This window comes from Pteropus vampyrus, unplaced genomic scaffold, assembly GCF_000151845.1.
Source record: "Pteropus vampyrus isolate Shadow unplaced genomic scaffold, Pvam_2.0 Scaffold599, whole genome shotgun sequence".
Classification (NCBI taxonomy): Eukaryota; Metazoa; Chordata; class Mammalia; order Chiroptera; family Pteropodidae; genus Pteropus; species Pteropus vampyrus.
The window spans coordinates 217,912-228,143 of record NW_011889380.1 but is presented as its reverse complement, the minus strand read 5'-3'; positions in this window follow the sequence as shown (position 1 = coordinate 228,143).

Here is a 10,232-nt window from a genome sequence, read left to right as displayed (position 1 = left end):
GATTTAGTGAAAACACTGAAAATTGTAAATCAATAAAATAAAGTATTATTTATAATATAAAGTATTATTATATGAATATTTGTATAATTTCTCAAGCCTACCATTTGATTCTGCATGTCCAATAAAAATGACTTTAAGTGCTAGTATTTAAATGACAGCATTAATAATTTCAATTAAAAAGTGTTTATTATAATGCTGAGATTTAGTTTAAAGTGCTTCAGTAATCTAATCTAAGGATATACTCAGAATAATTTTTTTAAATAATTTCATATATTACTTATGTATTTTTATGAGATCCAAAAAACCCAATAAATGTTATTCAAATTAACAATGATTAGAATTAAAGTGAATAGCAGAAAACATAATAAATAGATACTCAGATATTTCTAATAGGTTCGATTAAATGCTACTCATCAGATAAATGCCTTTAAATATTTTAGGCAAATTTCTATTGACAATAATCTTTATTACAATAAATCTTCAAATGAAACAGAAACCTGATCCAAAAATTAAAAAGGCCAAGATATTAATTAATTTAGATTTTCAATTCATTTTATTACCAATAGGAAGGATAACATGGAAAAAGCATAAATAATTAAAAATTCTTAAAATATAAAGGTATTTACTGAAAGAATAGAGCCCAATAAGCATAACATGCGACCAACAGTAGTTGAGAAGGAAAAGAGGAGAAAATATTTCAGTAATTTTAGTGTAGATGTTGGCTGCCACTCTTAACAGGTGAAAACAATGTATGTTAGCAGTGTGGCACTGAATTTCCCCCGAAAAATCTAGAGCTATGTTCAACACCCTGAGATGTCCCCCAAGTCCCTTGGTCCTGCTAATAAATACATGTTGATCATTTGCATTTTTTTTTTTTTTTTGGTAATGTAGGCAATATTTCTTAGCTGATTTTTGTCTTCAGCTCTTTCTTTTGCCCAAACATCACCATGGTTTTAGTTCCCCTGGCAAATCCAAAAAAATCCTTTCCTGCTCATTTGCTATGGGTGAATGGGGGTTTCAAAGCCATATATTCAAGACAGATAACCAATTCCGAGTTTTCCTTATGGCACATGTGATATTATGATTTGTAATATAAAATACGAACTTGATCTTCAGCCATTTTCTGGCACAATGATCCTAAAATTCTTGGAATTTCCTAAGTACTGAGAGTGATAAAGGAGTCTTTTTTTAATTAGGTGACTTTTGGACCAACACCTAGGGATGGGGGCTGGTTGCCAGGAGAACCAAATGTTTAATTAGAGGGTTGGAACTTTCATTCCCACCACTCTGACCTCTAGGGAGGGAAGAAGGGCTGGATATTGATTTAATCACCAGTGGCCAATGATTTAACCAATCATGATAACATAATTAAGCCTCTATAAAACCCCAAAAAAGTCAGGATTTGTAGAGCTTTGGTGGACACGTCAAGGTGCTGGGAGAGTGGTGCATTCAGAGAGTACATGGAAGCTCTGCATCCCTATTCACATACCTCACCCTATGCATCTCTTCACCTGGCTGTTGATTTGTATCCTTTAATATCCTTTGTAATAAATTGGTAACCTATTTTGTAAATAGGTTCCTTGAGTTCTGTGAGCCCCACTAGCAAATTAATCGAACCCAAATAGGGAGTCATGAGAATCTCTGATTTATAACCAGTTGGTCACAAGTACAGGAAACAACTGGTGTCTAAATTCTAAGAAGGCAGTTTCAGAATCTTCTCATCTGTAGCCAGATTGGTCAGAAACACAGATGAAAACCGGGGCTTGCAATTGACACCTGAAGTGAAAGGGCAGCCTTACAGGATGAAGTTTCTAACCTATGGGATCTGATGCTATCTCTGAGTAGATAGTGTCAGAATTGAGTTCTTATTGGTTGAGGGAAACCTTCCCCCCTCCATACATTGGAATTAGTGACTAGAATTTTAGCAGGTAAAAAACCACAACATGTTGCTGTCTCCTTTTGCCAATTTAAGGCAGAGGCAATACCAAGAAAAGAATATTGCTAGTATAGAATTTTAGAAGAAGCCCCTACATACAAATTTATGGCTGGCCCTATACATGTGGAACTTCTTTGCTCCAAGGCCATATAACAAAAACAAAAATCCTATAGAAGCTATTAACAAAGCAACATTTTCAAAGCCTAACAATGTGAATTTATCTTAGAAAGAGAAAAGCCTAAACTTGTTGAGGATAAAATTCAAAATGTTATACTTTAGCAAATAGGACAACTTGGACTCTCTTGAATTTTCCTTGAATTAATTGTTTTAGAAGCTTAAAGGTTATTACAAGCTGGGTTTACATCAGTGTGTGATAGTTAATTTTGTGTCTATTTGACTGGGCTATGAGATGCCCAGATAGTTGGTCAAACATTATTCTAGATGTGTCTGTGAGGGTGTTTCTAGATGAAAATTAATGTTTGAGTTGGTAGACTAAGTAAAGCATATTGCTCTCCCTGGTGTAGGTGGGCCTTATCTAATCAGTTGAAGGTCTGAATAGAATAAAAAGGCATACATACCCTTCTGTTAATAAGAGAGAACTCCTCCTACCTGATGGCATTGAGCTACAACATCGGTCTTTTCGTGCCTTCAGACTCACAGAAACATGAGTTCTTCTTTTATATCAAGCCTAATGGTTTTCAGACTGTAACCTACATCATGCTGATCTTAGGACTTCTCAGCTTCCATAATCAATTTCTTATATCTATATCTACATGTACATCTAAATCTATATCTACCTATAGCTATATCTCTTAATAGTTCTGTTTTTCTGGAGAACCTTAATACTAATATAGCCAGTATTATCAATGCTTATTTAAACTTTCTAGTCGTTAGTTTTCTTATATATAAAATAAAGGGTTTTTATTAATTCTGAGCTTATATCAGCCATAATTCTATAGTTTTCCAATTCTGTAACTGTCAAGTCAAATTATCCTTTTATTTCTGCCTTTTACTGAATGAAGATTTACCATGTCCTGACACTGAGCTGGAGCATGTGCTACATATTTATTAATTTTGTCTCACAAAAACTTGAAGTATTATTATTCTTTATTTTTATAGGTGAACACAGACAAACATTCAGCAATTTACCCAAGAGCTCAAAGCTTGGAAATGGCAGAGCCAGAAGGAGAGCTCAGAAACATTGCCTTAGAAAAGTTAATTTAAACAACATAAAAAAGCAACTTGAGAAAAATATTAAAAAAGTAAAAAGTGGTGTACTTGGGAAAAAAGTTCTTGATACTTCAACATAACTCACTGGGTCAAATCCTCTAAACTTATTTTTACTCCTGATAAATATAAGTTCTGTTCACTGAACATCTGTCTCAGAAGAAGCTTTCAGTTTGATAGAGGTGACTACAATTTTAAGGTACAACACTCTAATACTTCAAACTCTGACCACTATTCTTACATGATAAAAAGAAGCTCCACCTATTAAAAAGAAGAGGTTTATGTGACTTCTGGCAAATACTTTATTCTAATGTTTTTATTTCCTCTTCATCTTGAAAATGTACTGTCCTCCCTGGTTAACCAAATTATTGGTTAAGTAGTAAATTAAAATATATGTGTGTGCATGCACACACAAAAACTTGTATAACATTTTCTTTTTCTCTTCTTAAACAAATCAGTGAAAATTAGTGTTCTTATAGATGGTCCCAAATTTTCCTGCACTTCCTTTGGTACGCATTCTATTTTAAGCAGATTTACCTACCCAATATTGTTAAGTTTTACAGTATTATTAATATTCACTATATTTTTTAGTTTATTTGGAAGTGAGAAAACAAGTAATTTTGTTTGAAAATGCACCTACTCTCATCAATATCTCTATAACAATAATGGCTAGTATATATTGCATCAGGCTATAATAGTTAATGCTTCCTCTGTGTCAGACTCTATGAATTAAGCACTTTTATCATCTCCATTTTACAGCTGGGAAAAGTGGAGGTTAGGTTAAGTAATGAATATGACATCACACAGAAGCTAACATTTAGGATCTACACCTAAAATTAAGAAAATGTATTTTTTACATAGTTCTATGAAGCAGAAAAATTACTAACTTTATGATACTCAGATGTGCCCTATTTTACTTCTACCATTACTGCATGTAGAGCAAGGTTCCTTTCCGAATTATTGATCGTCTCTCCATTAAGCACAATGTTGAGAAAATCAAATGTTTTTAGCTATTCCTTTCTTGCTTAAAATACAGTCTTATTTTAAGGTGTTCTACAGCAATACAAGTTTAGGTAACTAATTACAGATACCAAATCCTGCATCTTCCAAGAGTCTGCAATAGGAAAAAGAAAAGAAGAAAAGCCAAACCAGTTTAAACACTCTCTTATTTTCCATGATGTCTTAAAAATTCTGAACAGAATTCATCATTTGACAAATCATAAGGAATGATGTCCCTTCAGATGGACTGAGAAATTCTCCTTGTAATAGTTTACTTTTCAGTTTGGAAATTGTCTCAGCCCCACCTCTGATTTTTCAGATGTTTGGGCAAGAAAGAAAGATGAATATTAGTTAGAAAACTGAAGTAACTTCAACATTTTGTATATATCAAAGCTTCTACTTATACATTTAAATACAATGAATTTCCCAGAAAGTCAATGATAGAAGGCACAGGAGTGCCAAGACAGTTGAGTGGCAATTTGCTTGGCTCTGTGACAATGAATTATGCACAATGATCCCCACCTTGCTTCCGAGCAGGGCAGCAGCCCTAGTTCAAACAAAGCACTCACACAGCCACACCTGTGGGTTTCCAGAGCCTTCCAGGGAGGGATCCTGGCTGCCAGACAAAACTCTAATGGTAGATTCATTTAATAAATGCTTCCAAGTCAAAAAGCCATTTTTACTGAGCTAGTTTCAAGCAAATCACTGCTAAGGCTTAAATTCCTCATCTCACACTGCCATCTACTGTCTAATGCCTGGTGCTCTGAATTAAAAAGAAAAAAGAAAAAAGAAAAAAAGAACACACCAAGCACTTCAGGAGTCATGAGCATTATTCATGGACTTTCTTTTCAGAATCCCATTTTAATGATAATCAAATCCAATTGTTTTAAGTTCACCAACAACACTACTTTTCACTGTGCAGAGTCCACACTATTTAACATCACGGGGGTGGGGGGGAAGAGTTGTCCTTATTTTAAAATAATTAGAATCATGAAATAATATCCAGAGGACAATAGATCCAAAAGATCTCAACTGAGAATCATTGCTTCATTGTCTTAATTGTAGTAAAACAAAGCTTCCAGGAACTGACTTCACTTCGTTAGCATTAACGTGGCCCTCAAGTTCTAACCACACTAGACAGTGCCAGCTAACAAATCTCTGCAAATGTATGGCCAGAACTAGGCAATGTAAGGACAGCCATTCATTCGTTGTAGACTATTTATCTATTGTGAGCCTACCCACATCCATTTTCTCCTTTCACCATTGGTGAGATCATTTCCCCAAGACTGGGCTCAAACCAGATGCATCATTCTATTCTTCATAGAGGAAATCCCCAACCATCACTGCCCCATAAATGAATTTTGCTGATATAACTATATTACTCACTCACAATTCCATCATGATCCATCTCTTATTTATTGTTGTTGCTTATGTTTTGTTCTGTTTTGTTGTTGTTGTTGTTGTTGTTGTTGTTTTAATAAGGGGCATCACAGAGTCATAATACAAGTTCTATATTTTGAACCCAAAGAACTAGTCTTCATCATGGCTTTGCCACTTAGCATTGGGATTCATGACCTTGGATACAGCACTTATTTGCAAAACTCAGCCCCAGTTTTAATATTTGAGAATAAAGATAATAATTCTTTCCCTTCCTGCATCATAAGTTGAAATAGTATGATTTAAGTAAGCTATACGAAAGCAAGCTATCATTAATATTGATATTGTAACTTGGCTTTTCATGTGTATTTATTAATTTAATTTACATGTTACCTCCAATTCCATCTCAAAATCTAAAGCTGTGTCTTTCATGAAGTTGGCATTTCTAAAACATTTATGGAATGACTGATTTATAGATTGATATTATCTGGATTTCCTAGGAAATTCCAACTGTCTACATGTCAACACTTGTATTCTCTAGAGAGCATTGACATTAATTTTTCAACTTTAGTTAGTGTCCTGGTAAATAGAAAAGAGCTCACACAAGGACAAAACAAAATATTTTTAATTGAAAGCCTCCCCATACATTTACTATTCTAATTTTCGAAAACCATTTGAACTCCTATCAAATGTGCTTTTGAAAAGGTATACGAAATAGACCAATAAGATAAATTTATTTGTTTTGAATTGAAAAATAGCAAGCCTTTCTTCTCTGAAAAACCACAATTGAGAAATAAGGGAAAAGTCGGAATTCCCAGAGTTGTAAACTAAGATTTTTATGCCACCAATTACAAAGCAAACAAATTTTTAAATCTCAAAAACAACTGCCAAGTACATTTTAAAAGAACACTATGTATTAAATAACAAAAACAGTTGCAAGTGTGTGTGTGTGTGTGTGTGTGTGTGTGTGTGTGTGTGTGTGTGTGTGTGTTGGATATTCCAGGAAGTAAGGAATCTATGTTAATGTGTATAGATTTATCTATTCCCTTTTTGATTAGTTACATATTCTTGAAATACTGTAGATGAGAATTACAGTCAATAATCCTGAAATTGACAAAGTAAAGGAATGGCCTTTAATGGGTTCAAACTCATGTCACTGACATCACCATCATTTCTATTACTAAAAATTATCCACTATTGAATTTCTAAATTCCTATTGTCTTCCCTTTACACTAGTGCATTCTACTCTCTGTACCACGAAGTAAGTTTATACATGACAAAACTTAAATAGGCTCATCTATGAGATGTTGGAAATACAATATAGAGAAGAAAAACAGAAACCCCAAGGAGAGGTCATAACAGGACATAGAGTATTTTTCTGGCTTCAGGCTCTCCCATAAAGAGGCTAGCTAGTGATTTAAAATCACACCATTCAATGGGCTATGTAACTGTTAGATAAGATACTATGCTTCAGGAACTACAGCTGAGTAAGATTTGACTCTGGATCTGTTAGTACTTACAGATGGAGAAAATCTATATTATGAAAGATGGTGAGGGGGAGATGGGTAGCATCTAGACCAGTGATCTCCAACATTAGTGTGGGCAAATGTGGGCATTAGAATCGCCAGGAGGGCTTCTTAAAACACAGATTGCTGAGCCCCACCCTGGAGTCTCTGATTCAGTAGGTCTGGAGAGGGCCATAGTATTTGCATGTCTAACAACCTCTCAGGTGATGGTCACACTTTGAGTACCACTGACTTAGGGTGAAGCTACTTTGGAGACTCCTGCCCATAAGGGTAGACTGGACAATATTACCACTATCCCGAATATTTCTGAAGTATCCTAGCAAAGGATTCCTTTGATCTATTTAAACTGTGTATAGTAGTTAGTCATTCTTGTTTATTTTGAACCATAAACCATGCTATAACAAGACTTTCAGTCTCTGTAGTAGAACCAGAAGGGAGAAACAAGAAGTTAGGAACAGATCTTTTAAAAAAATTTATATTTACTCTTACTTACTTACTCTACTATATTTTAATTATCTTTTAGCTCTCTTTCTTCTTAAGAAAGGGGATTCTGTCTTTTATTTCTAAGACACTGGCCTAATCCAACGGCCCATACCAGAAGATCAAGAAGAGTTAGTAAGATAAATAAATGTTTATGTAAAGTTAAATGTGCAAAAGTTCTATGTATGTGCTTGAAAAATAAACAGAGATACATCCTGGAGGAAGAATCAAACATTTTTTGAATACTTAATATCCATCAGGTGCTGTGTTAAGAGCTAGGGCTGTAATGGTGGGAAAAAAAATAGACACAGGTTGGATTCTCATTTAGTTTGCAGCCTATGGAGAAGAGATACATTAAAGACATAATTACCAATGTCTAAAATGGATTGTGAAGGAGAAACTCAGGGTGTATGGAAACACAAGTATGCTATAGCATTGTGGGCAGCCATAGAATGTTTTCTCTGAATTCTGAGCAATAAGTGAGAATTATCCAGACCTAAGTTGTAAAGATGTGACTATGAAAATGAAAATTTGCCTATATATGAAGTATGAAACATGTGAATTTATAGTATAAGTTAAGTCACTAGTAAATTTTGACCCTAGAGCCAGAAGACCATCTATTTTTCCAAATGTCATCAGATTAATAGATATTACTGGTCAACGGGGAGTCTGGATTTTTATTAAATCTTATCAAAATTAAAACATTGTAGAAAAAAAACAAGTTATTAGTGAGTAATTAGTTGTGAGAAAGAGAAAAGGAATAACAGTAAAAAGAGCAGCCACATGTTTATTGTAACAGGTAGTTATTGCCTCAAATAATGTTAAAGCATGGATTACCTCAAATAACCTAATTATATGCTCAGGATTAGATATAACTTTTGCTAAGAGTATTATAGTAAAATAAAAGCATAATGAGTCTAATGCTATCATCACTTTGGCTCTTGCTAGTACAACTTAAAAGTTTATTTAAAACTGAGCAAATGATACTTTCAGGGAACATTTTTGGCAGAAAGACCATATTAAGAATAATAATGTGATAATCCACCATAAAAGAAACTTGACTTATTATTAAAAGAAAAATTTAACTTAATATTGGCTTATTAAAAAATCATGTTATTTGAACAAACTTATTCTCTAGACAGCTGGATGTTCGATTGTTTCTAAGTGAAAATAGTTGATAGTTTGCACCTGGTTAATTTAAGGCCTATTAAAAAGAAGAAAAACAGGTATTTGGAATTTTTAAAATTAGTCTGTTACTATTCTGCTTGTATATTTTCTCAGAATTTTAGCAAGATTCCCATAATATTTTGTAAAAAAAAAAAAACTGAAATAATTTGATTTCTCTGTGGAATTACATGATGCAGGAATAAATTTCACACTCAAATTATTTTAATGAGCATTCACTGAACATCTGTTTGAACAGGGCACTTGGTTAGCCACAGGGGGATAGAGGTAGCATTTAAGGTGTAGGCGAAAGTATGCAAAGGCTTAAAAAGTTAGAAAGAGTATGATATAATCTAGGAATTAGTATGTCCCCAAAACAGGTTGGAGTGGCTATGAAGTGGTTGTTGACTGAGGAAAATAACCTGGAGAGGGAAATAAAGGCTAGATCATGAAGTATGTTATAAGCCATATTCCATAGTCTGTGTCTCCCTAAGAGCAGACCCTGAGACAAGGTCTTGGATACAGATAGTTTATTAAAGAGTTGATTTCAGGATACACAAATGAGGAAGAGGCAAAAGTGAGATAAGGTAAGAAGAAATCCAAAAAAGGTCTATTGAGAGCTTGCTGTGATATGGGCAACAGATCTCGATCCTACATGGCACTCCTCTGAGATACCACATGGAATGGTGTCCTCCAGCGGTCTGAGAATCATGTCACTGAAGACTGTGGAAGCTGAGATGGCTGGAGCATTTACCCATTGATGCCATTACCCATTGTTTAAAGATTGTCCCAGAGGGCTCACTGAGCATTGAGCAAGCTATCATTGTACTAGAGAAAGTCCTCATGTATAGACCTGATATGGGAAGCCATTGGATTGCCAGAAACTGTCCACAACTTTGGGAACGTAGATGGGTAAAAAAGATACAGAGTGGGTTGGACATTAATAATGCTGCTATACCATCTAATCATTTTAATGTTAAAAAGTTTTCAGAAATGAAAGAACATGATCAGAATTGTGATTTTGCAAGTTTTTTTAGTAGTAAAAAAGTGAATAGATTGAAACTGAGCAAGATAGAAGACAATGACCTGTTAGAAATTCAAACAAGTAATAACGATTCTAGATAGAAAGAAATAGAGTGATTCATTAACTGGTTTGGGACAGCATCGATTATGTGATAGATGAAGGATAAGGAGAAGTTAGGAATGACCCCAAGATTTCTGGCTTCTTCAATGAACGGACAGTGATGCCATTCACTAAAATAGAATAAGGCGATTAACTGTGTCTTGAAATTAAAATAACAAGATATTGTGGTCATTTATTCATGTCATTTACTGATTGAACAATAAATTTTGAGAGCTTCTGTTCTAAGCACTAGAGCTTCAGCAGTGAAAAATATAGCCAATATTTATACTCTCTTGGAACTTATATCCAGATGGAAAAGAACTAAGCAAGCAAATAAACGTAAATAAATAAAGTAAAAAAGGTAAACATAAAAAATTTGATATGGATAAGTGATATAAAT